The sequence below is a fragment of the Vicugna pacos genome, unplaced genomic scaffold (genome assembly GCF_048564905.1).
Source record: "Vicugna pacos unplaced genomic scaffold, VicPac4 scaffold_21, whole genome shotgun sequence".
Lineage (NCBI taxonomy): Eukaryota > Metazoa > Chordata > Mammalia > Artiodactyla > Camelidae > Vicugna > Vicugna pacos.
In genome coordinates, this window is record NW_027328742.1 from 21,916,380 (window position 1) to 21,943,211 (window position 26,832).

The following is a 26,832-nucleotide window of genomic DNA, read 5'->3' on the forward strand; positions in this document are numbered from 1 at the left end:
ACTCCACAATTCTTGGTGGTAAACATGTCTCTTCTTTAATGTGTGCCTCATATTTATATAGCTTTTATTCATTCATTTATTATAGTGCATTGCCTCATCCAATCACAGTGGGGCTGCGTTTTCTCAGGCGGCGCGGAGGGCAGCCTGACCCGGGGTCCTTGGAGCGGGCGCCGTGGCCACGCCCCCTTCCTGGGGGCGGGCCCTGCCTTGTTCCAGTGGCTTCCAGAGAGGATGTACGCCGAAGGGGAGCGGAGCGGTGAGCGCTGTGTGTCCTCCAGGCCTCTCCGCGAACGTGGAGTGTCTCCTGGGGCCCCATGGACGCGGAGTCAAGAGACAAGGGGTGTTGGAGCCATCGAGGGCATGGGTACTCTTCGAAAAGGTAGGCCCCGCGAACGGCTCCACGAAGCGGCGGCGGCGGCGGCGGCGGCGGCGGGCGGGGGGCGGCGGGCGAGGGCGGCGGCGGCGGGGGGCGGCGGGAGGCGGGCGGCGGCGGCGGCGGCGGCGGCACCCAGCACGCTGCTTGCATCTCTGTTAACAAACAAGGGCCCGGTTCCCGCTACCGGAGCGGGAGCGCGGCGGGCTGCAGGAGGCGGGAGGCGGCGGCGGGAGGCGGGCGGTGGCGGGAGGCAGCGGCGGCGGCGGCGGCGGCGGGAGGCGGGAGAAGGCGGTAGGAGGCGGGCGGTGGCGGGAGTCAGCGGCGGCGGGCGGCCGCGGGCGGCGGCGGGAGGCGGGGGGGGGAGGCGGTGGGCGGCGGCGGGAGGCGGGCGGCGGCGGCGGCACCCAGCACGCTGCTGGCATCTCTGTTAACAAACAAGGGCCCGGTTCCCGCTACCGGAGCGGGAGCGCGGTGGGAGGCGGCGGCGGGAGGCGGGCGGGGGCGGGAGGCGGCGGCGACGGGCGGCGGCGGCGGCGGCGGCGGGCGGCGGCGGGAGGCGGGAGACGGCGGCGGGAGGCGGGCAGTGGCGGGAGGCAGCGGCGGCGGGAGGCAGCGGCGGCGGCGGCGGCGGCGGGAGGCGGGAGAAGGCGGTAGGAGGCGGGCGGCGGCGGGAGGCGGGGGGGGAGGCGGTGGGCGGCGGCGGGAGGCGGGCGGCGGCGGGCGGCGGCGGGAGGCGGGGGGGGGGGGAGGCGGTGGGCGGCGGCGGCGGCGGCGGCGGCGGCGGCGGCGGCACCCAGCACGCTGCTGGCATCTCTGTTAACAAACAAGGGCCCGGTTCCCGCTACCGGAGCGGGAGCGCGGTGGGAGGCGGCGGCGGGAGGCGGGCGGGGGCGGGAGGCGGCGGCGGCGGCGGCACCCAGCACGCTGCTGGCATCTCTGTTAACGAACAAGGGCCCGGTTCCCGCTACCGGAGCGGGAGCGCGGCGGGCTGCGGGAGGCGGGAGGCGGCGGCGGGAGGCGGGCGGTGGCGGGAGGCAGCGGCGGCGGGCGGCGGCGGCGGCGGGCAGCGGCGGGAGACGGCGGCAGGAGGCGGGCGGTGGCGGGAGGCGGCGGCGGCGGCGGGAGGCGGGCGGTGGCGGGAGGCAGCGGCGGCGGGCGGCGGCGGCGGCGGGCAGCGGCGGGAGACGGCGGCAGGAGGCGGGCGGTGGCGGGAGGCGGCGGGCGGCGGCGGGAGGCGGGAGACGGCGGCGGGAGGCGGGCGGTGGCGGGAGGCAGCGGCGGCGGGCGGCGGCGGGCGGCGGCGGCGGCACCCAGCACGCTGCTGGCATCTCTGTTAACGAACAAGGGCCCGGTTCCCGCTACCGGAGCGGGGAGCGCGGCGGGCTGCGGGAGGCGGGAGACGGCGGCGGGAGGCGGGCGGTGGCGGGAGGCAGCGGCGGCGGGCGGCGGCGGCGGCGGGCAGCGGCGGGAGACGGCGGCAGGAGGCGGGCGGTGGCGGGAGGCGGCGGCGGCGGCGGCGGCGGCGGGCGGCGGCGGGAGGCGGGAGATGGCGGCAGGAAGCGGGCGGTGGCGGGAGGCAGCGGCTGCGGGCGGCGGCGGGCGGCGGCGGGCGGCGGGAGACGTCGGCTGGAGGCGGGCGGCGGCGGCGGCGGCACCCAGCATGCTGCTGGCATCGCTGTGAACGAACAAGGGCCCGGTTCCCGCCGCGCGGAGCGGGAGCGCGGCGGGCGGCAGCAGGCGGCGGCGGGAGGCGGGAGACGGCGGCGGGAGGCAGGCAGTGGCGGGAGGCAGCGGCGGCCAGAGGCGGCGGCGGCGGGCGGCGGCGGGAGGCGGGAGACGGCGGCTGGAGGCGGGAGACGGCGGCGGGAGACGGGCAGTGGCGGGAGGCAGCGGCGGCGGGAGGCGGGAGACGGCGGCGCGGAGGCACCCAGCACGCTGCTGGCATCGCTGTGAACGAACAAGGGCCCGGTTCCCGCCGAGGAGCGCGGCGGGCGGCGGCAGGCGGCGGCGGGAGGCGGGAGACGGCGGCGGGAGGCGGACGGTGGCGGGAGGCAGCGGAGGCGGGCGGCGGCGGCGGCGGCGGCACCCAGCACGCTGCTGGCATCGCTGTGAACGAACAAGGGCCCGGTTCCCGCCGCGCTCCCGCTGCGCGCGGGCGGCGTCAGGCGGCGGCGGGAGGCGGGAGATGGCGGCAGAAGGCGGGCGGTGGCGGGAGGCAGCGGCGGAGGGCGGCGGCGGCGAGCGGCGGCGGGCGGCAGCGGGAGGCGGGACACGGCGGCTGGAGGCGGGCGGCGGCGGCGGCAGCGGCACCTAGCATGCTGCTGGCATCCCTGTGAACGAACAAGGGCCCGGTTCCCGCCGCGCTGAGTGGGAGCGCGGCGGGCTGCGGGCGGTGGCAGGAGGCGGGCGGGGCGGGAGGCAGCAGCGGCGGGTGGCGGCCGGAGGCGGGAGACTGCGGTGAGAGGCGGGCGGGAGGCGGGAGGCGGCTGCAGCCGGCGGCGGCGGCAGCGGCGGCCCCCAGCGCACTGCTGGCATCACTGTGAACGAAAAAGGGGGAGGAAGACATGGAGGAGGAGAAGGAGGTGATGGAGGAGGTGGTGGTGGAGGAGGAGGTGGTGGGGGTGGTGGTGGAGGAGAAGGTGGTGGAGGAGGTGGAGGAGAATGTGGAGTGGAGGAGAATGTGGAGGAGGAGGAGAATGTGGAGGAGGAGGGGGAGAATGTGGAGGAGGAGAATGTGGACGAGGAGGAGGAGAATGTGGACGAGGAGGAGGATGTGGAGGAGGAGGAGGAGGATGTGGAGGAGGAAGACGATGTGGAGGAAGAGGATGTGGAGGAGAATGTGGAGGAGTAGGAGGTGGCGGATGAGGAGGAGGTAGTGGAGGAGGAGGAGGAGGATGTGGAGGAGGAGGAGGAGGATGTGGAAGAGGATGTGGAGGAGGAGGATGTGGAGGAGGAGGAGGATGAGGAGGAGGAGGAGGATGTGGAGGAGGAGGAGGATGTGGAGGAGGAGGAGGAGGATGTGGAGGAGAGGAGGATGTGGAGGAGGAGAATCTGGAGGAGGAGGAGGAGGAGGAGTTGGAGGAGGAGGAGGTGGAGGAGGAGGTGGCGGAGGAGGAGGAGGAGGAGGAGGTGGAGGAGGATTATTACAATAATCCTCAAGATTCTGTCTAGTTTCCAAAATAATATTTAATTAAAGCTACTTCATACGCATCTGTTAACAAAGAAAGTAATTGCTGCCAGTCTTCCAGATAGTCTGCAATGAATTCAAGAGTTGAATTATGGAGAATTGACTGGATAAATCAAGCTGGAAGTAGATTTATCAGTGGTGCCGCATTTAGCCTCTAATGAAAAGAGCCAGAAGCAGTCTTTCGATGGAATCTCAAAGTACGCTCAGTTCTTTCCTGGTTTCTAGGACCAGGAAGAGCAGTACTACCTTTCTCTACCTAAAAAGGAATGTGGAGGAGGTGGAGGAGTAGGAGGAGATGGAGGAGGAGGAGGTGGAGGAGGAGGATGGGGACGAGGAGGATGTGGAGGAGGAGGATGTGGTGGAGGAGGAGGAGGATGTGGAGGAGGAGGATGTGGAGGAGGAGGAGGATATGGAGGAGGAGTAGGTGGAGGAGGAGGTGGTGGAGGAGGAGGAGGTGGAGGAGGAGGAGAAGGAGGAGGAGGAGGAGGTGGAGGAGGAGGAGGTTGATGTGGAGGAGGTGGAGGAGGAGGAGGTGGAGGAGGAGGAGGAGGAGGTGGAGGAGGATTATTACAATAATCCTCAAGATTCTGTCTAATTTCCAAAATAATATTTAATTAAAGCTACTTCATACGCAACTGTTAACAAAGAAAGTAATTGCTGCCAGCCTTCCAGATAGGCTGCAATGAATTCAAGAGTTGAATTATGGAGAATTAACTGGATAAATCAAGCTGGAAGTAGATTTACCAGTAGTGCCGCATTTAGCCTCTAATGAAAAGAGCCAGAAGCAGTCTTTCGATGGAATCTCAAAGTACGCTCAGTTCTTTCCTGGTTTCTAGGACCAGGAAGAGCAGTACTACCTTTCTCTACCTAAAAAGGAATGTGGAGGAGTAGGAGGAGATGGAGGAGGAGGAGGTGGAGGAGGAGGATGTGGACGAGGAGGATGTGGAGGAGGAGGATGTGGTGGAGGAGGAGGAGGATGTGGAGGAGGAGGAGGATGTGGAGTAGGAGGAGGAGGATGTGGAGGAGGAGGAGGAGGATGTGGAGGAGGAGGATGTGGAGGAGGAGGAGGATGTGGAGGAGGAGGATGTGGAGGAGGAGGAGGATGTGGAGGAGGAGGAGGAGGATGTGGAGGAGGAGGATGTGGAGGAGGAGGATGTGGAAGAGGAGGAGGATGTGGAGGAGGAGGAGGATGTGGAGGAGGAGGATGTGGAGGAGGAGGATGTGGAGGAGGACGTGTAGGACGAGGAGGAGGAGGAGGAGGAGGATGTGGAGGAGGAGGAGGTTGAGGAGGAGGTGGAGGAGGAGGAAGTGGAGGAGGAGGAGAAGGCGGAGGAGGTGGAGGAGGAGGCGGAGGAGGAGGAGGTGGCGGAGGAGGCGGAGGAGGAGGAGGTGGCGGAGGAGGTGGAGGAAGAGGTGGAGGTGGAGGACGAGGTGGAGGTGGAGGTGGAGGAGGAGGTGGAGGATTATTACAATAATCCTCAAGATTCTGTCTAATTTCCAAAATAATATTTAATTAAAGTTACTTCATACGCAACTGTTAAGAAAGAAAGTAATTGCTGCCAGTCCTCCAGATAGCCTGCAATGAATTCAAGAGTTGAATTATGGAGAATTAACTGGATAAATCAAGTTATAAGCAGATTTACCAGTGGTGCAGCATTTAGCCTCTAATGAAAAGAGCCAGAATCACTCTTTCAATGGAATCTCAAAGTACGCTCAGTTCTTTCCTGGTTTCTAGGACCAGGAAGAGCAGTACTACCTTTCTCTACCTAAAAAGGAATTTGGAGGAGGAGGTGGAGGAGGAGGAGGTGGAGGAGGAGGACGTGGAGGAGGAGTAGGTGGAGGAGGAGGTGGTGGAGGAGGAGGTGGTGGAGTAGAATGTGGTGGAGGAGGAGGAGGAGGTGGACGAGGAGGAGGAGGAGGAGGAGGAGAAGGAGGAGGAGGAGGAGAAGGAGGAGGTGGAGAAGGAGGAGGTGGAGGAGGAGGAGGTTGATGTGGAGGAGGAGGAGGAGGTGGAGGAGGTGGAGGAGGAGGTCGAGGAGGAGGAGGAGGAGGAGGTGGAGGAGGATTATTACAATAATCCTCAAGATTCTGTCTAATTTCCAAAATAATATTTAATTAAAGCTACTTCATACGCAACTGTTAACAAAGAAAGTAATTGCTGCCAGCCTTCCAGATAGGCTGCAATGAATTCAAGAGTTGAATTATGGAGAATTAACTGGATAAATCAAGCTGGAAGTAGATTAACCAGTAGTGCCGCATTTAGCCTCTAATGAAAAGAGCCAGAAGCAGTCTTTCGATGGAATCTCAAAGTACGCTCAGTTCTTTCCTGGTTTCTAGGACCAGGAAGAGCAGTACTACCTTTCTCTACCTAAAAAGGAATTTGGAGGAGGAGGTGGAGGAGGAGGAGGTGGAGGAGGAGGACGTGGAGGAGGAGTAGGTGGAGGAGGAGGTGGTGGAGGAGGAGGTGGTGGAGTAGAATGTGGTGGAGGAGGAGGAGGACGTGGAGGAGGAGTAGGTGGAGGAGGAGGTGGTGGAGGAGGAGGTGGTGGAGTAGAATGTGGTGAAGGAGGAGGAGGAGGTGGACAAGGAGGAGGAGGAGAAGGAGGAGGAGGAGAAGGAGGAGGTGGAGAAGGAGGAGGTGGAGGAGGAGGAGGTTGATGTGGAGGAGGAGGAGGAGGTGGAGGAGGTGGAGGAGGAGGTCGAGGAGGAGGAGGAGGAGGAGGAGGAGGTGGAGGAGGATTATTACAATAATCCTCAAGATTCTGTCTAATTTCCAAAATAATATTTAATTAAAGCTACTTCATACGCAACTGTTAACAAAGAAAGTAATTGCTGCCAGCCTTCCAGATAGGCTGCAATGAATTCAAGAGTTGAATTATGGAGAATTAACTGGATAAATCTAGCTGGAAGTAGATTTACCAGTAGTGCCGCATTTAGCCTCTAATGAAAAGAGCCAGAAGCAGTCTTTCGATGGAATCTCAAAGTACGCTCAGTTCTTTCCTGGTTTCTAGGACCAGGAAGAGCAGTACTAACTTTCTCTACCTAAAAAGGAATGTGGAGGAGGTGGAGGAGTAGGAGGAGATGGAGGAGGAGGAGGTGGAGGAGGAGGATGTGGACGAGGAGGATGTGGAGGAGGAGGATGTGGTGGAGGAGGAGGAGGATGTGCAGGAGGAGGATGTGGAGGAGGAGGAGGTGGAGGAGGAGGAGGTGGAGGAGGAGGATGTGGAGGAGGAGGAGGAGGAGGTGGAGGAGGATTATTACAATAATCCTCAAGATTCTGTCTAGTTTCCAAAATAATATTTAATTAAAGCTACTTCATACGCATCTGTTAACAAAGTAATTGCTGCCAGTCTTCCAGATAGTCTGCAATGAATTCAAGAGTTGAATTATGGAGAATTAACTGGATAAATCAAGCTGGAAGTAGATTTACCAGTGGTGCCGCATATAGCCTCTAATGAAAAGAGCCAGAAGCAGTCTTTCGATGGAATCTCAAAGTACGCTCAGTTCTTTCCTGGTTTCTAGGACCAGGAAGAGCAGTACTACCTTTCTCTACCTAAAAAGGAATGTGGAGGAGGTGGAGGAGTAGGAGGAGATGGAGGAGGAGGAGGTGGAGGAGGAGGATGTGGACGAGGAGGATGTGGAGGAGGAGGATGTGGTGGAGGAGGAGGAGGATGTGGTGGAGGAGGAGAAGGATGTGGAGGAGGTGGAGGAGGAGGAGGATATGGAGGAGGAGGATGTGGAGGAGGAGAATGTGGTGGAGGAGGAGGAGGATGTGGAGGAGGAGGAGGAGGAGGATGTGGAGGAGGAGGAGGAGGAGGAGGAGGATGTGGAGGAGGAGGAGGATGTGGAGGAGGAGGAGGTGGAAGAGGAGGAAGTGGAGGAGGCGGCGGAGGAGGAGGAGGTGGCGGAGGAGGAGGAGGTGGAGGAGGAGGTGGAACTGGAGGACGAGGTGGAGATGGAGGTGGAGGTGGAGGAGGAGGTGGAGGATTATTACAATAATCCTCAAGATTCTGTCTAATTTCCAAAATAATATTTAATTAAAGTTACTTCATACGCAACTGTTAAGAAAGAAAGTAATTGCTGCCAGTCCTCCAGATAGCCTGCAATGAATTCAAGAGTTGAATTATGGAGAATTAACTGGATAAATCAAGTTATAAGCAGATTTACCAGTGGTGCAGCATTTAGCCTCTAATGAAAAGAGCCAGAATCACTCTTTCAATGGAATCTCAAAGTACGCTCAGTTCTTTCCTGGTTTCTAGGACCAGGAAGAGCAGTACTACCTTTCTCTACCTAAAAAGGAATGTGGAGGAGGTGGAGGAGGAGGAGGTGGAGGAGGAGGAGGTGGAGGAGGAGGAGGTGGAGGAGGACGAGGTGGAGGAGGAGTAGGTGGAGGAGGAGGTGGTGGAGGAGGAGGTGGTGGAGTAGAATGTGGTGGAGGAGGAGGAGGAGGTGGACGAGGAGGAGGAGGTGGAGGAGGAGGAGGAGAAGGAGGAGGTGGAGGAGGAGGAGAAGGAGGATGTGGAGGAGGAGGAGGTTGATGTGGAGGAGCTGGAGGAGGAGGAGGTGGAGGAGGTGGAGGAGGAGGACGTGGAGGAGAAAGAGGAGGACGTGGAGGAGGAGGAGGAGGAGGAGGAGGTGGAGGAGGTGGAGGAGGAGGAGGAGGAGGTGGAGGAGGAGGAGGAGGATGTGGAGGAGGAGGATGTGGAGGAGGAGGATGTGGAGGAGGAGGAGGCTGTGGAGGAGGAGGTGGAGGAGGAGGTGGAGGAGGATTATTACTATAATCCTCAAGATTCTGTCTAATTTCCAAAATAATATTTAATTAAAGCTACTTCATACGCAACTGTTAACAAAGAAAGTAATTGCTGCCAGTCTTCCAGATAGCCTGCAATGAATTCAAGAGTTGAATTATGGAGAATTAACTGGATAAATCAAGCTGGAAGTAGATTTACCAGTGGTGCCGCATTTAGCCTCTAATGAAAAGAGCCAGAAGCAGTCTTTCGATGGAATCTCAAAGTACGCTCAGTTCTTTCCTGGTTTCTAGGACCAGGAAGAGCAGTACTACCTTTCTCTACCTAAAAAGGAATGTGGAGGAGGTGGAGGAGGAGGAGGTGGAGGAGGACGAGGTGGAGGAGGAGTAGGTGGAGGAGGAGGTGGTGGAGGAGGAGGTGGTGGAGGAGGAGGTGGAGGAGGAGGAGTTGGAGGAGGAGGAGGTGGAGGAGGAGAAGGAGGAGGAGGATGAGAAGGAGGAGGTGGAGGAGGAGGAGGTTGATGTGGAGGAGGTGGAGGAGGCGGAGGTGGAGGAGGAGGTGGAGGAGGAGGAGGAGGTGGAGGAGGATTATTACAATAATCCTCAAGATTCTGTCTAATTTCCAAAATAATATTTAATTAAAGCTACTTCATACGCAATTGTTAACAAAGAAAGTAATTGCTGCCAGCCTTCCAGATAGGCTGCAATGAATTCAAGAGTTGAATTATGGAGAATTAACTAGATAAATCAAGCTGGAAGTAGATTTACCAGTAGTGCTGCATTTAGCCTCTAATGAAAAGAGACAGAAGCAGTCTTTCGATGGAATCTCAAAGTACGCTCAGTTCTTTCCTGGTTTCTAGGACCAGGAAGAGCAGTACTACCTTTCTCTACCTAAAAAGGAGTGTGGAGGAGGTGGAGTAGTAGGAGGAGATGGAGGAGGAGGAGGTGGAGGAGGAGGATGTGGACAAGGAGGATGTGGAGGAGGAGGATGTGGTGGAGGAGGAGGAGGATGTGGAGGAGGAGGATGTGGAGGAGGAGGAGGTGGAGGAGGAGGAGGATATGGAGGAGGAGGATGTGGAGGAGGAGAATGTGGTGGAGGAGGAGGAGGATGTGGAGGAAGAGGAGAATGTGGAGGAGGAGGAGGATGTGGAGGAGGAGGAGGAGTATGTGGAGGAGGAGGAGGAGGATGTGGAGGAGGAGGATGTGGAGGAGGAGGATGTGGAGGAGGAGGAGGATGTGGAGGAGGAGGATGTGGAGGAGGACGTGGAGGACGTGGAGGACGAGGAGGAGGAGGAGGAGGATGTGGAGGAGGAGGAGGATGTGGAGGAGGAGGAGGTGGAGGAGGAGGAGGAGGAAGTGGAGGAGGAGGAGGAGGAAGTGGAGGAGGAGGAGGAGGCGGAGGAGGAGGAGGAGGAGGTGGAGGAGGAGGCGGAGGAGGAGGAGGTGGCGGAGGAGGCGGAGGAGGAGGAGGTGGCGGAGGAGGAGGAGGTGGCGGAGGAGGAGGAGGAGGAGGAGGTGGAGGAGGATTATTACAATAATCCTCAAGATTCTGTCTAATTTCCAAAATAATATTTAATTAAAGCTACTTCATACGCAACTGTTAACAAAGAAAGTAATTGCTGCCAGCCTTCCAGATAGGCTGCAATGAATTCAAGAGTTGAATTATGGGGAATTAACTGGATAAATCAAGCTGGAAGTAGATTTACCAGTAGTGCCGCATTTAGCCTCTAATGAAAAGAGCCAGAAGCAGTCTTTCGATGGAATCTCAAAGTACGTTCAGTTCTTTCCTGGTTTCTAGGACCAGGAAGAGCAGTACTACCTTTCTCTACCTAAAAAGGAATGTGGAGGAGGTGGAGGAGTAGGAGGAGATGGAGGAGGAGGAGGTGGAGGAGGAGGATGTGGACGAGGAGGATGTGGAGGAGGAGGATGTGGTGGAGGAGGAGGAGGATGTGGTGGAGGAGGAGGAGGATGTGGAGGAGGTGGAGGAGGAGGAGGATATGGAGGAGGAGGATGTGGAGGAGGAGAATGTGGTGGAGGAGGAGGAGGATGTGGAGGAGGAGGAGGAGGAGGAGGAGGATGTGGAGGAGGAGGAGGATGTGGAGGAGGAGGAGGATGTGGAGGAGGAGGAGGTGGAGGAGGAGGAAGTGGAGGAGGCGGCGGAGGAGGAGGAGGTGGCGGAGGAGGAGGAGGTGGAGGAGGAGGTGGAACTGGAGGACGAGGTGGAGATGGAGGTGGAGGTGGAGGAGGAGGTGGAGGATTATTACAATAATCCTCAAGATTCTGTCTAATTTCCAAAATAATATTTAATTAAAGTTACTTCATACGCAACTGTTAAGAAAGAAAGTAATTGCTGCCAGTCCTCCAGATAGCCTGCAATGAATTCAAGAGTTGAATTATGGAGAATAAACTGGATAAATCAAGTTATAAGCAGATTTACCAGTGGTGCAGCATTTAGCCTCTAATGAAAAGAGCCAGAATCACTCTTTCAATGGAATCTCAAAGTACGCTCAGTTCTTTCCTGGTTTCTAGGACCAGGAAGAGCAGTACTACCTTTCTCTACCTAAAAAGGAATGTGGAAGAGGTGGAGGAGGAGGAGGTGGAGGAGGACGAGGTGGAGGAGGAGTAGGTGGAGGAGGAGGTGGTGGAGGAGGAGGTGGAGGAGGAGGAGGTGGAGGAGGTGGAGTAGGAGGAGGAGGAGGTGGAGGAGGATTATTACAATAATCCTCGAGATTCTAATTTCCAAAGTAATATTTAATTAAAGCTACTTCATACGCAACTGTTAACAAAGAAAGTAATTGCTGCCAGCCTTCCAGATAGGCTGCAATGAATTCAAGAGTTGAATTATGGAGAATTAACTGGATAAATCAAGCTGGAAGTAGATTTACCAGTAGTGCCGCATTTAGCCTCTAATGAAAAGAGCCAGAAGCAGTCTTTCGATGGAATCTCAAAGTACGCTCAGTTCTTTCCTGGTTTCTAGGACCAGGAAGAGCAGTACTACCTTTCTCTACCTAAAAAGGAATGTGGAGGAGGTGGAGGAGTAGGAGGAGATGGAGGAGGAGGAGGTGGAGGAGGAGGATGTGGTGGAGGAGGAGGAGGATGTGGAGGAGGAGGATGTGGAGGAGGAGGATGTGGAGGAGGAGGAGGATATGGAGGAGGATGTGGAGGAGGAGAATGTGGTGGAGGAGGAGGAGGATGTGGAGGAGGAGGAGGATGTGGAGGAGGAGGAGGATGTGGAGGAGGAGGATGTGGAGGAGGAGGAGGATGTGGAGGAAGATGTGGAGGAGGAGGAGGAGGAGGAGGTATAGGAGGAGGAGGAGGTGGAGGACGCGGAGGAGGCGGAGGAGGAGGTGGCGGAGGAGGAGGTGGCGGAGGAGGAGGAGGATTATTACAATAATCCTCAAGATTCTGTCTAATTTCCAAAATAATATTTAATTAAAGTTACTTCATACGCAACTGTTAAGAAAGAAAGTAATTGCTGCCAGTCCTCCAGATAGCATGCAATGAATTCAAGAGTTGAATTATGGAGAATTAACTGGATAAATCAAGTTATAAGCAGATTTACCAGTGGTGCAGCATTTAGCCTCTAATGAAAAGAGCCAGAATCACTCTTTCAATGGAATCTCAAAGTACGCTCAGTTCTTTCCTGGTTTCTAGGACCAGGAAGAGCAGTACTACCTTTTTCTACCTAAAAAGGAATGTGGAGGAGGTGGAGGAGGAGGAGGTGGAGGAGGAGGAGGTGGAGGAGGACGAGGTGGAGGAGGAGTAAGTGGAGGAGGAGGTGGTGGAGGAGGAGGTGGTGGAGTAGAATGTGGTGGAGGAGGAGGAGGAGGTGGACGAGGAGGAGGAGGTGGAGGAGGAGGAGGAGAAGGAGGAGGTGGAGGAGGAGAAGGAGGATGTGGAGGAGGAGGAGGTTGATGTGGAGGAGCTGGAGGAGGAGGAGTTGGAGGAGGTGGAGGAGGAGGACGTGGAGGAGAAAGAGGAGGACGTGGAGGAGGAGGAGGAGGTGGAGGAGGTGGAGGTGGAGGAGGAGGAGGAGGAGGAGGTGGAGGAGGAGGAGGAGGATGTGGAGGAGGAGGATGTGGAGGAGGAGGATGTGGAGGAGGAGGAGGCTGTGGAGGTGGAGGAGGAGGAGGAGGTGGAGGAGGAGGTGGAGGAGGATTATTACTATAATCCTCAAGATTCTGTCTAATTTCCAAAATAATATTTAATTAAAGCTACTTCATACGCAACTGTTAACAAAGAAAGTAATTGCTGCCAGTCTTCCAGATAGTCTGCAATGAATTCAAGAGTTGAATTATGGAGAATTAACTGGATAAATCAAGCTGGAAGTAGATTTACCAGTGGTGCCGCATTTAGCCTCTAATGAAAAGAGCCAGAAGCAGTCTTTCGATGGAATCTCAAAGTACACTCAGTTCTTTCCTGGTTTCTAGGACCAGGAAGAGCAGTACTACCTTTCTCTACCTAAAAAGGAATGTGGAGGAGGTGGAGGAGGAGGAGGTGGAGGAGGACGAGTTGGAGGAGGAGTAGGTGGAGGAGGAGGTGGTGGAGGAGGAGGTGGTGGAAGAGGAGGTGGAGGAGGAGGAGTTGGAGGAGGAGGAGGTGGAGGAGGAGAAGGAGGAGGAGGAGGAGAAGGAGGAGGTGGAGGAGGAGGAGGTTGATGTGGAGGAGGTGGAGGAGGAGGAGGTGGAGGAGGAGGTGGAGGAGGAGGAGGAGGTGGAGGAGGATTATTACAATAATCCTCAAGATTCTGTCTAATTTCCAAAATAATATTTAATTAAAGCTACTTCATACGCAACTGTTAACAAAGAAAGTAATTGCTGCCAGCCTTCCAGATAGGCTGCAATGAATTCAAGAGTTGAATTATGGAGAATTAACTAGATAAATCAAGTTGGAAGTAGATTTACCAGTAGTGCTGCATTTAGCCTCTAATGAAAAGAGACAGAAGCAGTCTTTCGATGGAATCTCAAAGTACGCTCAGTTCTTTCCTGGTTTCTAGGACCAGGAAGAGCAGTACTACCTTTCTCTACCTAAAAAGGAGTGTGGAGGAGGTGGAGTAGTAGGAGGAGATGGAGGAGGAGGAGGTGGAGGAGGAGGATGTGGACAAGGAGGATGTGGAGGAGGAGGATGTGGTGGAGGAGGAGGAGGATGTGGAGGAGGAGGATGTGGAGGAGGAGGAGGTGGAGGAGGAGGAGGATATGGAGGAGGAGGTTGTGGAGGAGGAGAATGTGGTGGAGGAGGAGGAGGATGTGGAGGAAGAGGAGGATGTGGAGGAGGAGGAGGATGTGGAGGAGGAGGAGGATGTGGAGGAGGAGGAGGAGTATGTGGAGGAGGAGGAGGAGGATGAGGAGGAGGAGGATGTGGAGGAGGAGGATGTGGAGGAGGACGTGGAGGACGTGGAGGACGAGGAGGAGGAGGAGGAGGATGTGGAGGAGTAGGAGGATGTGGAGGAGGAGGAGGTGGAGGAGGAGGAGGAGGAAGTGGAGGAGGAGGAGGAGGAAGTGGAGGAGGAGGAGGCGGAGGAGGAGGAGGAGGTGGAGGAGGAGGCGGAGGAGGAGGAAGTGGCGGAGGAGGCGGAGGAGGAGGAGGTGGCGGAGGAGGAAGAGGTGGCGGAGGAGGAGGAGGTGGCGGAGGAGGTGGAGGTGGAGGACGAGGTGGAGGTGGAGGAGGAGGTGGAGGATTATTACAATAATCCTCAAGATTCTGTCTAATTTCCAAAATAATATTTAATTAGTGTTACTTCATACGCAACTGTTAAGAAAGAAAGTAATTGCTGCCAGTCTTCCAGATACCCTGCAATGAATTCAAGAGTTGAATTATGGAGAATTAACTGGATAAATCAAGTTATAAGAAGATTTACCAGTGGTGCAGCATTTAGCCTCTAATGAAAAGAGCCAGAATCACTCTTTCGATGGAATCTCAAAGTACGCTCAGTTCTTTCCTGGTTTCTAGGACCAGGAAGAGCAGTACTACCTTTCTCTACCTAAAAAGGAATGTGGAGGAGGTGGAGGAGTAGGAGGAGATGGAGGAGGAGGAGGTGGAGGAGGAGGATGTGGACGAGGAGGATGTGGAGGAGGAGGATGTGGTGGAGGAGGAGGAGGATGTGGTGGAGGAGGAGGAGGATGTGGAGGAGGTGGAGGAGGAGGAGGATATGGAGGAGGAGGATGTGGAGGAGGAGAATGTGGTGGAGGAGGAGGAGGATGTGGAGGAGGAGGAGGAGGATGTGGAGGAGGAGGAGGAGGAGGAGGATGTGGAGGAGAAGGAGGATGTGGAGGAGGAGGAGGTGGAAGAGGAGGAAGTGGAGGAGGCGGCGGAGGAGGAGGAGGTGGCGGAGGAGGAGGAGGTGGAGGAGGAGGTGGAACTGGAGGACGAGGTGGAGATGGAGGTGGAGGTGGAGGAGGAGGTGGAGGATTATTACAATAATCCTCAAGATTCTGTCTAATTTCCAAAATAATATTTAATTAAAGTTACTTCATACGCAACTGTTAAGAAAGAAAGTAATTGCTGCCAGTCCTCCAGATAGCCTGCAATGAATTCAAGAGTTGAATTATGGAGAATTAACTGGATAAATCAAGTTATAAGCAGATTTACCAGTGGTGCAGCATTTAGCCTCTAATGAAAAGAGCCAGAATCACTCTTTCAATGGAATCTCAAAGTACGCTCAGTTCTTTCCTGGTTTCTAGGACCAGGAAGAGCAGTACTACCTTTCTCTACCTAAAAAGGAATGTGGAGGAGGTGGAGGAGGAGGAGGTGGAGGAGGAGGAGGTGGAGGAGGACGAGGTGGAGGAGGAGTAGGTGGAGGAGGAGGTGGTGGAGGAGGAGGTGGTGGAGTAGAATGTGGTGGAGGAGGAGGAGGAGGTGGACGAGGAGGAGGAGGTGGAGGAGGAGGAGGAGAAGGAGGAGGTGGAGGAGGAGGAGAAGGAGGATGTGGAGGAGGAGGAGGTTGATGTGGATGAGCTGGAGGAGGAGGAGGTGGAGGAGGTGGAGGAGGAGGACGTGGAGGAGAAAGAGGAGGACGTGGAGGAGGAGGAGGAGGAGGTGGAGGAGGTGGAGGTGGAGGAGGAGGAGGTGGAGGAGGAGGAGGAGGATGTGGAGGAGGAGGATGTGGAGGAGGAGGAGGCTGTGGAGGAGGAGGTGGAGGAGGATTATTACTATAATCCTCAAGATTCTGTCTAATTTCCAAAATAATATTTAATTAAAGCTACTTCATACGCAACTGTTAACAAAGAAAGTAATTGCTGCCAGTCTTCCAGATAGCCTGCAATGAATTCAAGAGTTGAATTATGGAGAATTAACTGGATAAATCAAGCTGGAAATAGATTTACCAGTGGTGCCGCATTTAGCCTCTAATGAAAAGAGCCAGAAGCAGTCTTTCGATGGAATCTCAAAGTACGCTCAGTTCTTTCCTGGTTTCTAGGACCAGGAAGAGCAGTACTACCTTTCTCTACCTAAAAAGGAATGTGGAGGAGGTGGAGGAGGAGGAGGTGGAGGAGGACGAGGTGGAGGAGGAGTAGGTGGAGGAGGAGGTGGTGGAGGAGGAGGTGGAGGAGGAGGAGTTGGAGGAGGAGGAGGTGGAGGAGGAGAAGGAGGAGGAGGATGAGAAGGAGGAGGTGGAGGAGGAGGAGGTTGATGTGGAGGAGGTGGAGGAGGCGGAGGTGGAGGAGGAGGTGGAGGAGGAGGAGGAGGTGGAGGAGGATTATTACAATAATCCTCAAGATTCTGTCTAATTTCCAAAATAATATTTAATTAAAGCTACTTCATACGCAATTGTTAACAAAGAAAGTAATTGCTGCCAGCCTTCCAGATAGGCTGCAATGAATTCAAGAGTTGAATTATGGAGAATTAACTAGATAAATCAAGCTGGAAGTAGATTTACCAGTAGTGCTGCATTTAGCCTCTAATGAAAAGAGACAGAAGCAGTCTTTCGATGGAATCTCAAAGTACGCTCAGTTCTTTCCTGGTTTCTAGGACCAGGAAGAGCAGTACTAACTTTCTCTACCTAAAAAGGAGTGTGGAGGAGGTGGAGTAGTAGGAGGAGATGGAGGAGGAGGAGGTGGAGGAGGAGGATGTGGACAAGGAGGATGTGGAGGAGGAGGATGTGGTGGAGGAGGAGGAGGATGTGGAGGAGGAGGATGTGGAGGAGGAGGAGGTGGAGGAGGAGGAGGATACGGAGGAGGAGGATGTGGAGGAGGAGAATGTGGTGGAGGAGGAGGAGGATGTGGAGGAAGAGGAGGATGTGGAGGACGAGGAGGAGGAGGAGGAGGATGTGGAGGAGGAGGAGGATGTGGAGGAGGAGGAGGATGTGGAGGAGGAGGATGTGGAGGAGGAGGATGTGGAGGAGGAGGAGGATGTGGAGGAGGAGGAGGAGGATGTGGAGGAGGAGGATGTGGAGGAGGAGGATGTGGAGGAGGAGTAGGATGTGGAGGAGGAGGATGTGGAGGAGGACGTGGAGGACGTGGAGGACGAGGAGGAGGAGGAGGAGGATGTGGAGGAGGAGGAGGATGTGGAGGAGGAGGAGGATGTGGAGGAGGAGGAGGTGGAGGAGGAGGAGGAGGAAGTGGAGGAGGAGGAGGAGGAAGTGGAGGAGGAGGAGGAGGCGGAGGAGGAGGAGGAGGAGGTGGAGGAGGAGGCGGAGGAGGAGGAGGTGGCGGAGGAGGCGGAGGAGGAGGAGGTGGCGGAGGAGGAGGAGGTGGCGGAGGAGGTGGAGGTGGAGGACGAGGTGGAGGTGGAGGAGGAGGTGGAGGATTATTACAATAATCCTCAAGATTCTGTCTAATTTCCAAAATAATATTTAATTAAAGTTACTTCATACGCAACTGTTAAGAAAGAAAGTAATTGCTGCCAGTCCTCCAGATAGCCTGCAATGAATTCAAGAGTTGAATTATGGAGAATTAACTGGATAAATCAAGTTATAAGCAGATTTACCAGTGGTGCAGCATTTAGCCTCTAATGAAAAGAGCCAGAATCACTCTTTCAATGGAATCTCAAAGTACGCTCAGTTCTTTCCTGGTTTCTAGGACCAGGAAGAGCAGTACTACCTTTCTCTACCTAAAAAGGAATGTGGAGGAGGAGGAGGAGGTGGAGGAGGAGGAGGTGGAGGAGGATGTGGTGGAGGAGGAGGTGGTGGAGTAGAATGTGGTGGGGGAGGAGGAGGAGGTGGACGACGAGGAGGAGGTGGAGAACGAGGAGGTGGAGGAGGAGGAGGAGGAGGTGGAGGAGGATGTGGGGGAGGAGGAGGTGGAAGAGGCGGAGGAGGAGGAGGCGGAGGAGGAGGATGTGGCGGAGGAGGAGGAGGAGGTGGCGGAGGAGGAGGAGGTGAAGGAGGAGGTGGAGGTGGAGTACGAGATGGAGGACGAGGTGGAGGTGGAGGTGGTGGTGGTGGTGGTGGTGGAGGTGGAGGAGGAGGTGGAGGATTATTACAATAATCCTCAAGATTCTGTCTAATTTCCAAAATAATATTTAATTAATGTTACTTCATACGCAACTGTTAAGAAAGAAAGTAATTGCTGCCAGTCTTCCAGATACCCTGCAATGAATTCAAGAGTTGAATTATGGAGAATTAACTGGATAAATCAAGTTATAAGAAGATTTACCAGTGGTGCAGCATTTAGCCTCTAATGAAAAGAGCCAGAATCACTCTTTCGATGGAATCTCAAAGTACGCTCAGTTCTTTCCTGGTTTCTAGGACCAGGAAGAGCAGTACTACCTTTCTCTACCTAAAAAGGAATTTGGAGGAGGTGGAGGAGGAGGAGGTGAAGGTGGAGGAGGAGGTGGAGGAGGAGTAGGTGGAGGAGGAGGTGGTGGAGGAGTAGGTGGAGGAGGAGGTGGTGGAGGAGGAGGTGGTGGAGTAGAATGTGGTGGAGGAGGAGGAGGAGGTGGACGAGGAGGAGGAGGTGGACGAGGAGGAGGAGGTGGAGGAGGAGGAGGAGGAGGTGGAGGAAGAGGAGGAGGAGGTGGAGGAAGATTATTAATATAATCCTCAAGATTCTGTCTAATTTCCAATATAATATTTAATTAAAGCTACTTCATATGCAACTGTTAACAAAGAAAGTAATTACTGCCAGTCTTCCATATAGCCTGCAATGAATTCAAGAGTTGAATTATGGAGAATTAACTGGATAAATCAAGCTGGAAGTAGATTTACCAGTGGTGCCGCATTTAGCCTCTAATGAAAAGAACCAGAAGCAGTCTTTCGATGGAATCTGAAAGTACGCTCAGTTCTTTCCTGGTTTCAAGGACCCGGAAGAGCAGTACTACCTTTCTCTACATAAAAAGGAATGTGGAGGAGTAGGAGGATGTGGAGGAAGAGGAGGAGGTGGAGGAGCCGGAGGAGGAGGAGGCGGAGGAGGAGGAGGTGGCAGAGGAGGAGGAGGAGGTGGCGGAGGAGGAGGATGAGGAGGTGGAGGAGGAGGAGGTGGAGGAGGAGGAGGTGGAGGAGGAGGAGGTGGAGGTGGAGGAGTATTATTACAATAATCCTCAAGATACTGTCCAATTTCCAAAATAATATTTAATTAAAGTTACTTTATACGCAACTGTTAAGAAAGAAAGTAATTGCTGCCAGTCTTCCAGATAGCCTGCAATGAATTCAAGAGTTGAATTATGGAGAATTAACTGGATAAATCAAGTTATAAGCAGATTTATCAGTGGTACAGCATTTAGCCTCTAATGAAAAGAGCCAGAATCACTCTTTCGATGGAATCTCAAAGTACGCTCAGTTCTTTCCTGGTTTCTAGGACCAGGAAGAGCAGTACTACCTTTCTCTACTTAAAAAGGAATGTGGAGGAGGTGGAGGAGGAGGAGGTGAAGTTGGAGGTGGAGGAGGAGGAGGTGGAGGAGGAGTAGGTGGAAGAGGAGTTGGAGGAGGAGGTGGTGGAGTAGAATGTGGTTGAGGAGGAGGAGGAAGAGGAGGAGGTGGAGGAGGAGGTGGAGGAGGAGGAGGAGGTGGAGGAGGAGGAGGTGGAGGAGAAGGAGGAGGTGGAGGAGGAGGTGGAGGAGGAGGAAGTTGATGTGGAGGAGGAGGAGGTGGAGGAGTTGGAGAAGGAGGAGGCTGTGGAGGAGGAGGTGGAGGAGGAGGAGGTGGAGGACGAGGAGGAGGTGGAGGAGGATTATTACAATAATCCTCAAGATTCTGTCTAATTTCCAAAATAATATTTAATTAAAGCTACTTCATACGCAACTGTTAACAAAGAAAGTAATTGCTGCCAGTCTTCCAGATAGGCTGCAATGAATTCAAGAGTTGAATTATGGATAATTAACTGGATAAATCAAGCTGGAAGTAGATTTACCAGTGGTGCCGCATTTAGCCTCTAATGAAAAGAGCCAGAAGCAGTCTTTCGATGGAATCTCAAAGTACGCTCAGTTCTTTCCTGGTTTCTAGGACCAAGAAGAGCAGTACTACCTTTCCCTACCTAAAAAGGAATGTGGAGGAGTAGGAGGAGGTGGAGGTGGAGGAGTAGGAGGAGGTGTAGGAGGAGGAGGTGGAGGAGGAGGAAGATGTGGAGGAGGAGGATGTGGAGGAGGAGAATGTGGTGGAGGAGGAGGAGGATGTGGATGTTGAGGAGGAGGAGGATGTGGATGTGGAGGAGGAGGAGGAGGAGGATGTGGAGGAGGAGGAGGAGGATGTGGAGGAGGATGTGGAGGAGGAGGAGGATGTGGAGAAGAATGTTGCGGAGGAGGTGGAGGAGGAGGAGGTGGAGGAGGAGGAGGTGGAGGAGGAGGTGGAGGAGGAGGAGGAGGTGGAGGAGGAGGAGGAGGTGGAGGAGGAGGAGGTGGAGGAGGAGGAGGTGGAGGAGGAGGAGGAGGAGGAGGAGGTGAAGGAGGATGTGGAGGAGGAGGAGGAGGTGGAGGAGGATTAGGTGGAGGAGGAGGAGGTGGAGGAGGTGGAGGTGGAGGAGGAGGAGGAGGTGAAGGAGGATGTGGAGGAGGAGGAGGTGGAGGAGGAGGAGGTGGAGGAGGTGGAGGAGGAGGAGGAGGTGGAGCAGGAGGAGGAGGTGGAGGAGGAGGAGGTGGCGGAGGAGGCGTACGAGGAGGAGGAGGAGGAGGTGGTGGTGGTGGAGGAGGAGGAGGTGGAGGTGAAGGTGGAGGAGGTGGTGGTGGTGGAGGAGGAGGAGGTGGAGGTGAAGTTGGAGGAGGTGGAGGTGAAGGTGGAGTAGGTGGAGGAGGAGGTGGAGGAGGAGGAGGTGGAGGAGAATGTGGTGGAGGAAGAGGAGGTGGATGAGGTGGAGGAGGAGGAGGCTGTGGAGGAGGTGGAGGAGGAGGAGGTGGTGGAGGAGGTGGAGGAGGATTATTACTATAATCCTCAAGATTCTGTCTAATTTCCAAAATAATATTTAATTAAAGGTACTTCATACGCATCTGTTAACAAAGAACGTAATTGCTGCCAGTCTTCCAGATAGTCTGCAATGAATTCAAGAGTTGAATTATGGAGAATTAACTGGATAAATCAAGCTCGAAATAGATTTACCAGTGGTGCAGCATTTAGCCTCTAATGAAAAGAGCCAGAAGCAGTCTTTTGATGGAATCTGAAAGTACGCTCACTTCTTTCCTGGTTTCTAGGACCAGGAAGAGCAGTACTAACTTTCTCTACCTAAAAAGGAATGTGGAGGAGGTGGAGGAGGAGGAGAAGGTGAGGTGGTGGAGGAGGAGGAGGTGGTGGAGGAGGAGGAGGTGGAGGTGAAGGTGGAGGAGGAGGTTGAGGACGAGGAGGTGGAGTACTAGTAGGTGGAGGAGGAGGTGGAGAAGGAGGAGGTGGAGAAGGAGTAGGTGGTGGAGGAGGAATATGTGGAGGAGGAGGAGGATGTGGAGGAGAAGGAGGTGGAGGAGGAGGAGGATGTGGAGGAGGAAGATGTGGAGGAGGAGGAGGATATGGAGGAGAAGGATGTGGAGGAAGAGAATGTGGAGGAGGAGGTGGAGGAGGAGGTGGAGTAGGAGGAGGAGAAGGAGGTGGAAGAGAAGGAGGTGGAGGAGGTGGAGGAGGAGGATTAGTCATACCAATCATGATTGGGGGCTTCGGAAATTGACTGGTTCCTTTAATGATTGGCTCCCCAGACATGGCATTTCCACATATGAACAACATGAGCTTCTGGCTCCTACCCGCCTCATTCCTACTACTTCTAGCATCATCCATAGTTGAAGCCGGGGCAGGAACTGGTTGAACTGTTTACCTCCCCTAGGAGGGTAGGAGGAGGTGGAGGAGGAGGAGGATCTGAAGGAGGAGGAGGTGGAGGAGGTGGAGGTGGAGGAGGTGGAGGTGGAGGAGGAGGTGGGGGATGGGGAGGAGGAGGTGGGGGAGGGGGAGGAGGAGGTGGGGGAGGAGGAGGTGGAGGAGGAGTTGGAGGAGGAGGTGGAAGATGTGGAGGAGGAGAAGGAGGTGGAGGAGGAGGATGTGGAGGAGGAGGAGGTGGAGGAGGAGGAGGTGGAGGAGGAGGAGGTGGAGGAGGAGGAGGTGGAGGAGGAGGAGGAGGAGGATGTGGAGGAGGAGGAGGATGTGGAGGAGGAAGAGGAGGAGGATGTGGAGGAGAAGGAAGAGGTGGAGGAGGAGGAGATGGAGAAGGAGGTGGTGGAGGAGGTGGAGGAGGAGGAAGTGGAGGAGGAGGAGGAAGTGGAGGAGGAAGTGGAGGAGGAGGAGGAAGTGGAGGAGGATTTGGTGGAGGAGGAGGATTTGGTGGAGGAGGAGGAGGTGAAGGAGGAGGAGGTGGAGAAGGAGAAGGAGGAGGAGGTGGAGAAGGAGGAGGAGGAGGTGAAGGAGGAGGAGCTGGAGGTGGAGGTTCAACAGTTTGTTGCCCTGTATGTGATCTCTATGGAAACTAGGCCTGTTCCTTGAACTTTTGCTATAAACCACCCCCTGCCCACACCTCCCCTCCTCAGCAGGCTCACAGTCTTGGAAGTATTAGCCCACATGACTCCTTTGTCCAACAAAGAAATAAAGCTGCCTCTTCTACTTCATCCAAAACTCTGTCCTCCAGTCTCAATTCAGTAAGCTTAATAAGGAGGCTGTGTTTTGGCAACTGGTTCATGTATCAGTTTTATGACTTTCCAGGCCATTACCTTATCTAGGTTGCTTTCTGCTCAGTGCCAGCCTCATTGTATTAAATGAAGGTAATAGTGCCTACCTCCGAGGGTTACTATGAGGATATAATACAAGTCAAGTGCTTAGATTAGCCCCCGGCAGGTACAAAGGTGAATTCTTAGGCTCCATGAGTTACTGTGTAATTTCTGTCTTCTAGGAGCTGACGGCAAGAGACACTGAAATGGACATGCTTCTACGATACATACAGTCAACAAAACAAGAACAACATAAAACAAAAACAAAATTAGATGATGGATATTTTATGGCTTTTCTTTTTATAGGTTCTACTTGTTTGTAAAATTAAGTGTCAGCTCTTTAGCTTGGCATCAAAGTCCATCACAATCTGATGCCAACGTTTCTATACACGTAACACATTCTTCCCCACTGACTAAATAACCTATACTCAGACCAAACCAGGCCATTAACTGTGGGCTCAGTGGACTCTACATCTAATCTCTACAAATCTATTCATGATATTTATTTAATCTGTATATAAAATACTTTTCATTCACATTTATTGGTAAATATCTTCTCATCTTTTACCAACCAGGCCAGACGACTTTCTCCACAAAGACTTTTTTTTTTATTGATTTGTAATCATTTTACAGTTTTGTGTCAAATTCCAGTGTAGAGCACAATTTTTCAGTTATACATGAACATACGTATATTCATTGTCACATTTTTTCTCTGTGAGCTACCATAAAATCTTGTGTGTATTTCCCTGTGCTATACAGTATAACCTTGTTTATCTATTCTACAATTTTAAAATCCTGTCTATCCCTTCCCACCCTCCACCTCCTTGGCAACCACAAATTTGTATTCTATGTCCAGGAGTCTGTTTCTGTTTTGTATTTATGCTTTGTTTGTTGGTTTGTTTGTTTGTTTGTTTTAGATTCCACATATGAGTGACCTCTTATGGTATTTTTCTATCTCTTTCTGGTTTATTTCACTTAGAATGACATTCTCCAGGAGCATCCATGTTGCTGCAAATGGCATTATGTTGTCAGTTTTTATGGCTGAGTAGTATTCCATTGTATACCACTTCTTCTTTATCCAGTCATCCGTTGATGGACATTTAGGCTGTCTCCATGTCTTGGCTATTGTAAATAGTGCTGCTACGAACACTGGGGTTCAGGTGTCATCCTGAAGTAGGATTCCTTCTGGATATAAGCCCAGGAACGGGATTCCTGGGTCATACGGTAAATCTATTCCTAGTCCTTTGAGGAATCTCCATACTGTTTCCACAGTGGCTGCACCAAACTGCATTCCCACTAGCAGTGTAGGAGGGTTCCCCTTTCTCCACAGCCTCTCCAGCATCTGTCATTTGTGGATTTTTGAATGATGGTCATTCTGACTGGCGTGAGGTGATACCTCATTGTAGTTTTGATTTGCATTTCTCTCATAATTAGTGATAGTGAGCATTTTTTCATGTGCCTATTGATCATTTGTATCTCTTCCTTGGAGAATTGCTTGTTTAGGTTGTTTGCCCAATTTTGGATTGGGTTGTTTGGTTGTTTCTTATTAAGTCGTATGAGCTGCTTATATATTCTGGAGATCAAGCCTTTGTCAGTTTCATCTGCAAAAATTTTTTCCCATTCCATAGGTTGTCTTTTTGTTTTACTTATAGTTTCCTTTGCTGTGCAGAAGCTTGTAAGTTTAATTAGGTTCCACTTGTTTGTTTTTTTTTTTTTCCACAAAGACTTTCTTTAAAGCCCCAGCAGACAGAATGTATCTACCCTTTCTGTAGCATTAACACTTTTTGCCTCCATTATCATATTTATCATATATGCTCTTGGGTTAGAGTTATTTTGTGAAGCCCACGAGGTTTCAAGTACCTGCATAGACAGAAATTGCTCCTTATTGGTCTTTACACCCTCCTTGGACTGGGCTCCACCACCACCATCTTCACAATACACACAGTGCAGGCTACCGTGCCTTATACACTGCAGGCATTTGACAAATATGAGTGGGGTCTGTGAATTGCTGGGATGTAGGAAAGTATAAGTGGAATGGAGATGGGGAAGAATTCCTTATCTTGACCAAATGGGGAAAGGAAAAGCGGGTGGCTATAACCCAGGGGCAGCAACCGCTTATTAAAATTAGATCTTCACTGTCAGAACAAATTCTCACACGTGCTTGGTATTAGGTATCTTTCAGGGGCTGGCTACTTTCACACCCCCTTCTAAGAAAGCTGCCTCCCCTTCAGCCCCTGATGAAGTGGTGGATGAGTCAACTATATTTGTTCTGCCGTAGTCCACCCTCCAGCCTGGGTTAATTGGATCAGGGCAGCCAATTCACAGGAAGCCTGGTTACGTGTAGCCTCACATAACAAGATGAGTTCAGTCAATGGCTCTTCCACTGAGAATGTCAGATTGGGACTTGGAGCAAGTATTCAACCAGGAGCTATAAACACCAGAGTTTCTGTCACAATAAAAACAACATAGCTATATTTATCCAGCATGTACTGTGTGCCATGACTAGGCTGTGTATTTAAGGACAGTATCTTACTTACTCCTCACAGTATTCCGTGAGTTCAAAGCCATTATTAGCTCCCTTTTATACATGAGGAAACGACACAGAGAAGTTACATGATAAATCAGGAGTCAAACTCGAGCAATCTTTCTCTAGAGTCTGTTCCCCAACCTCTGTGCTGACATATTTGTTTCCCCAGGACGGGGCAGGGTGGGACAAAATGTCCTGAAGACCCAGAGATGGGGCACCCCTTTGAAGGTCATGGACAAGACAAGGAGTAAGTGGAGGAAGGCAGTCTACGGAGGAAAACCAAGCAAGCAGGGTGGGAGGAGGGTCAAAGAGAATGTAAATAAAAGATGATGAAGTCACAGATAGACCTCATTTCCCGGCAGCTGTAAAATTCCCAGGGGCTTGGCAATATTGTGTTTCCTGCCATAGGATTTTGTAACCCGGCTGCTTATGATAAACTGACTTGTGTGTGACCTAAATCGAGGGGAACTTTGCAGTGACAAGAACTCGTGTGCACGTGCTCAAATCCTGTGTGTTCCCGCATTGAAACACAGTTAGTTGTGGACTCAGAAGTCACAGTTATTGCCCGGCCCCCAGCTCAGCTCTACTCCAACTCTGCAGGCCCTCCAGCTCAGGAAATAATTCCTTACTCAGAGTCAGAGGACGTGGTTGGAGTTCCATCTCTGCCGTCTTATTACCTGCGTGACCTTGAACTGGTCCTTGATGTCTTTGAACCTCAACAGGTTCATTTAGCAAGTGTGCGGGGGAGGGGACAGCTAATAACAAAACATTTGCCCTACCTCCTGCCTCTAGCCAAGAATCGTGACTGCAGCTTCACTAAGACAGAGTAGGTGAAGAGGCTGTGCAAATATGGAACTTTTTTTTTAAGCTTAGCGTTCCTTAGGGCTTGGGTGTAAATTATGGCTTTTATCAGTGGTGCTGGGCTAGTCAGTAAAGGAACACAGTAATGTTATCACCATCGCATTTCCCTTACTCGTGTCTCTGTTTACAAAGTCACAGTTATTGCCAGAAAATACTCACATTCCTTTGTTCTCATTGAGTCAACTCTGGAAGCACCAGTCTCTTTATCAGTAAGATGATCTGTTTTTCCTCTGCTCTTTTATTCATGAGCAGAAACACCCTCCTGGGCTGGCTCTCCATGGGCTTGGCTCTCCATAGTCTTCCTCTGTTTCTCTGCTTCACCAAAGCTTACCTACTCTGCCAACTTGGGCCGAAACGGCCTCCTCCCCACCTACAGTGAAGGGGTGTCTGTGACTGCTGTCTAGGGGACCCTAATTGATTGTTGGAGAGAAACTTGCCTGGCCACAAAGAGATGGGCCAGATAGATATTAGCTTGAGAACCCAGCCAACTGTGTGATTCTCTGATACAATTAAGATCAATTGCATCTTGTAATACAAGACACAGAGGGGTTTTGAATTTAGTGTAATTTCTTTGATGGGTTTGTTTGTAAATGAATCATGTCTCCTTCAGAAGTATCATTTTGTGGGGTTTTCCCAACTTCAGAAACTTTTAGTGTCTCATCAAAACCACAAAACTCACTAAATCATAGTCTTCCTTTTGGAACTCATACAGACATAATCCAAGTTTACTATAAATAAATTATGAGATAGTTGATGCTTGCTTTATTAAGTTTGGGAGTTGGGAGGGTCCTGAGACACAGGAGCCCTGAGGTAGGCTGGCAGATAAAACACAGGACGCTCAGTTGAGTTGAATTTGAATTTCAGGTAAATAACAAATAAACAACTAACTGTCGATGAAGGATGTTGAGGCCATCAAGCCATCGGCCACTGTAGCTGTGCACCCAGAGGGGATTCAAGAGGGAGAAAAACAAGATACTGGTCCTAGATAGTTAAGGTACATATCAAAGGAATGATTTCAGTGAGCCCAGATTCTTGCACCTTCCCATACATAGAAAAGCACTAAATTCATTCTCCTGAGATGTTTGTTTTCCTTT

General features: G+C 52.9%; 1 long non-coding RNA gene across 1 annotated transcript; it reads left to right on the top strand.

Annotated features, from left to right (window-relative positions):
* Positions 1–303: 303 nt before the first annotated feature.
* LOC140694405 (uncharacterized) lies at positions 304–22,888 on the top strand. The gene is made up of 2 exons (XR_012070057.1): positions 304–379; positions 22,533–22,888. It is a non-coding gene; the product is annotated as an uncharacterized lncRNA (long non-coding RNA).
* The last annotated feature ends 3,944 nt before the right edge of the window (positions 22,889–26,832 follow it).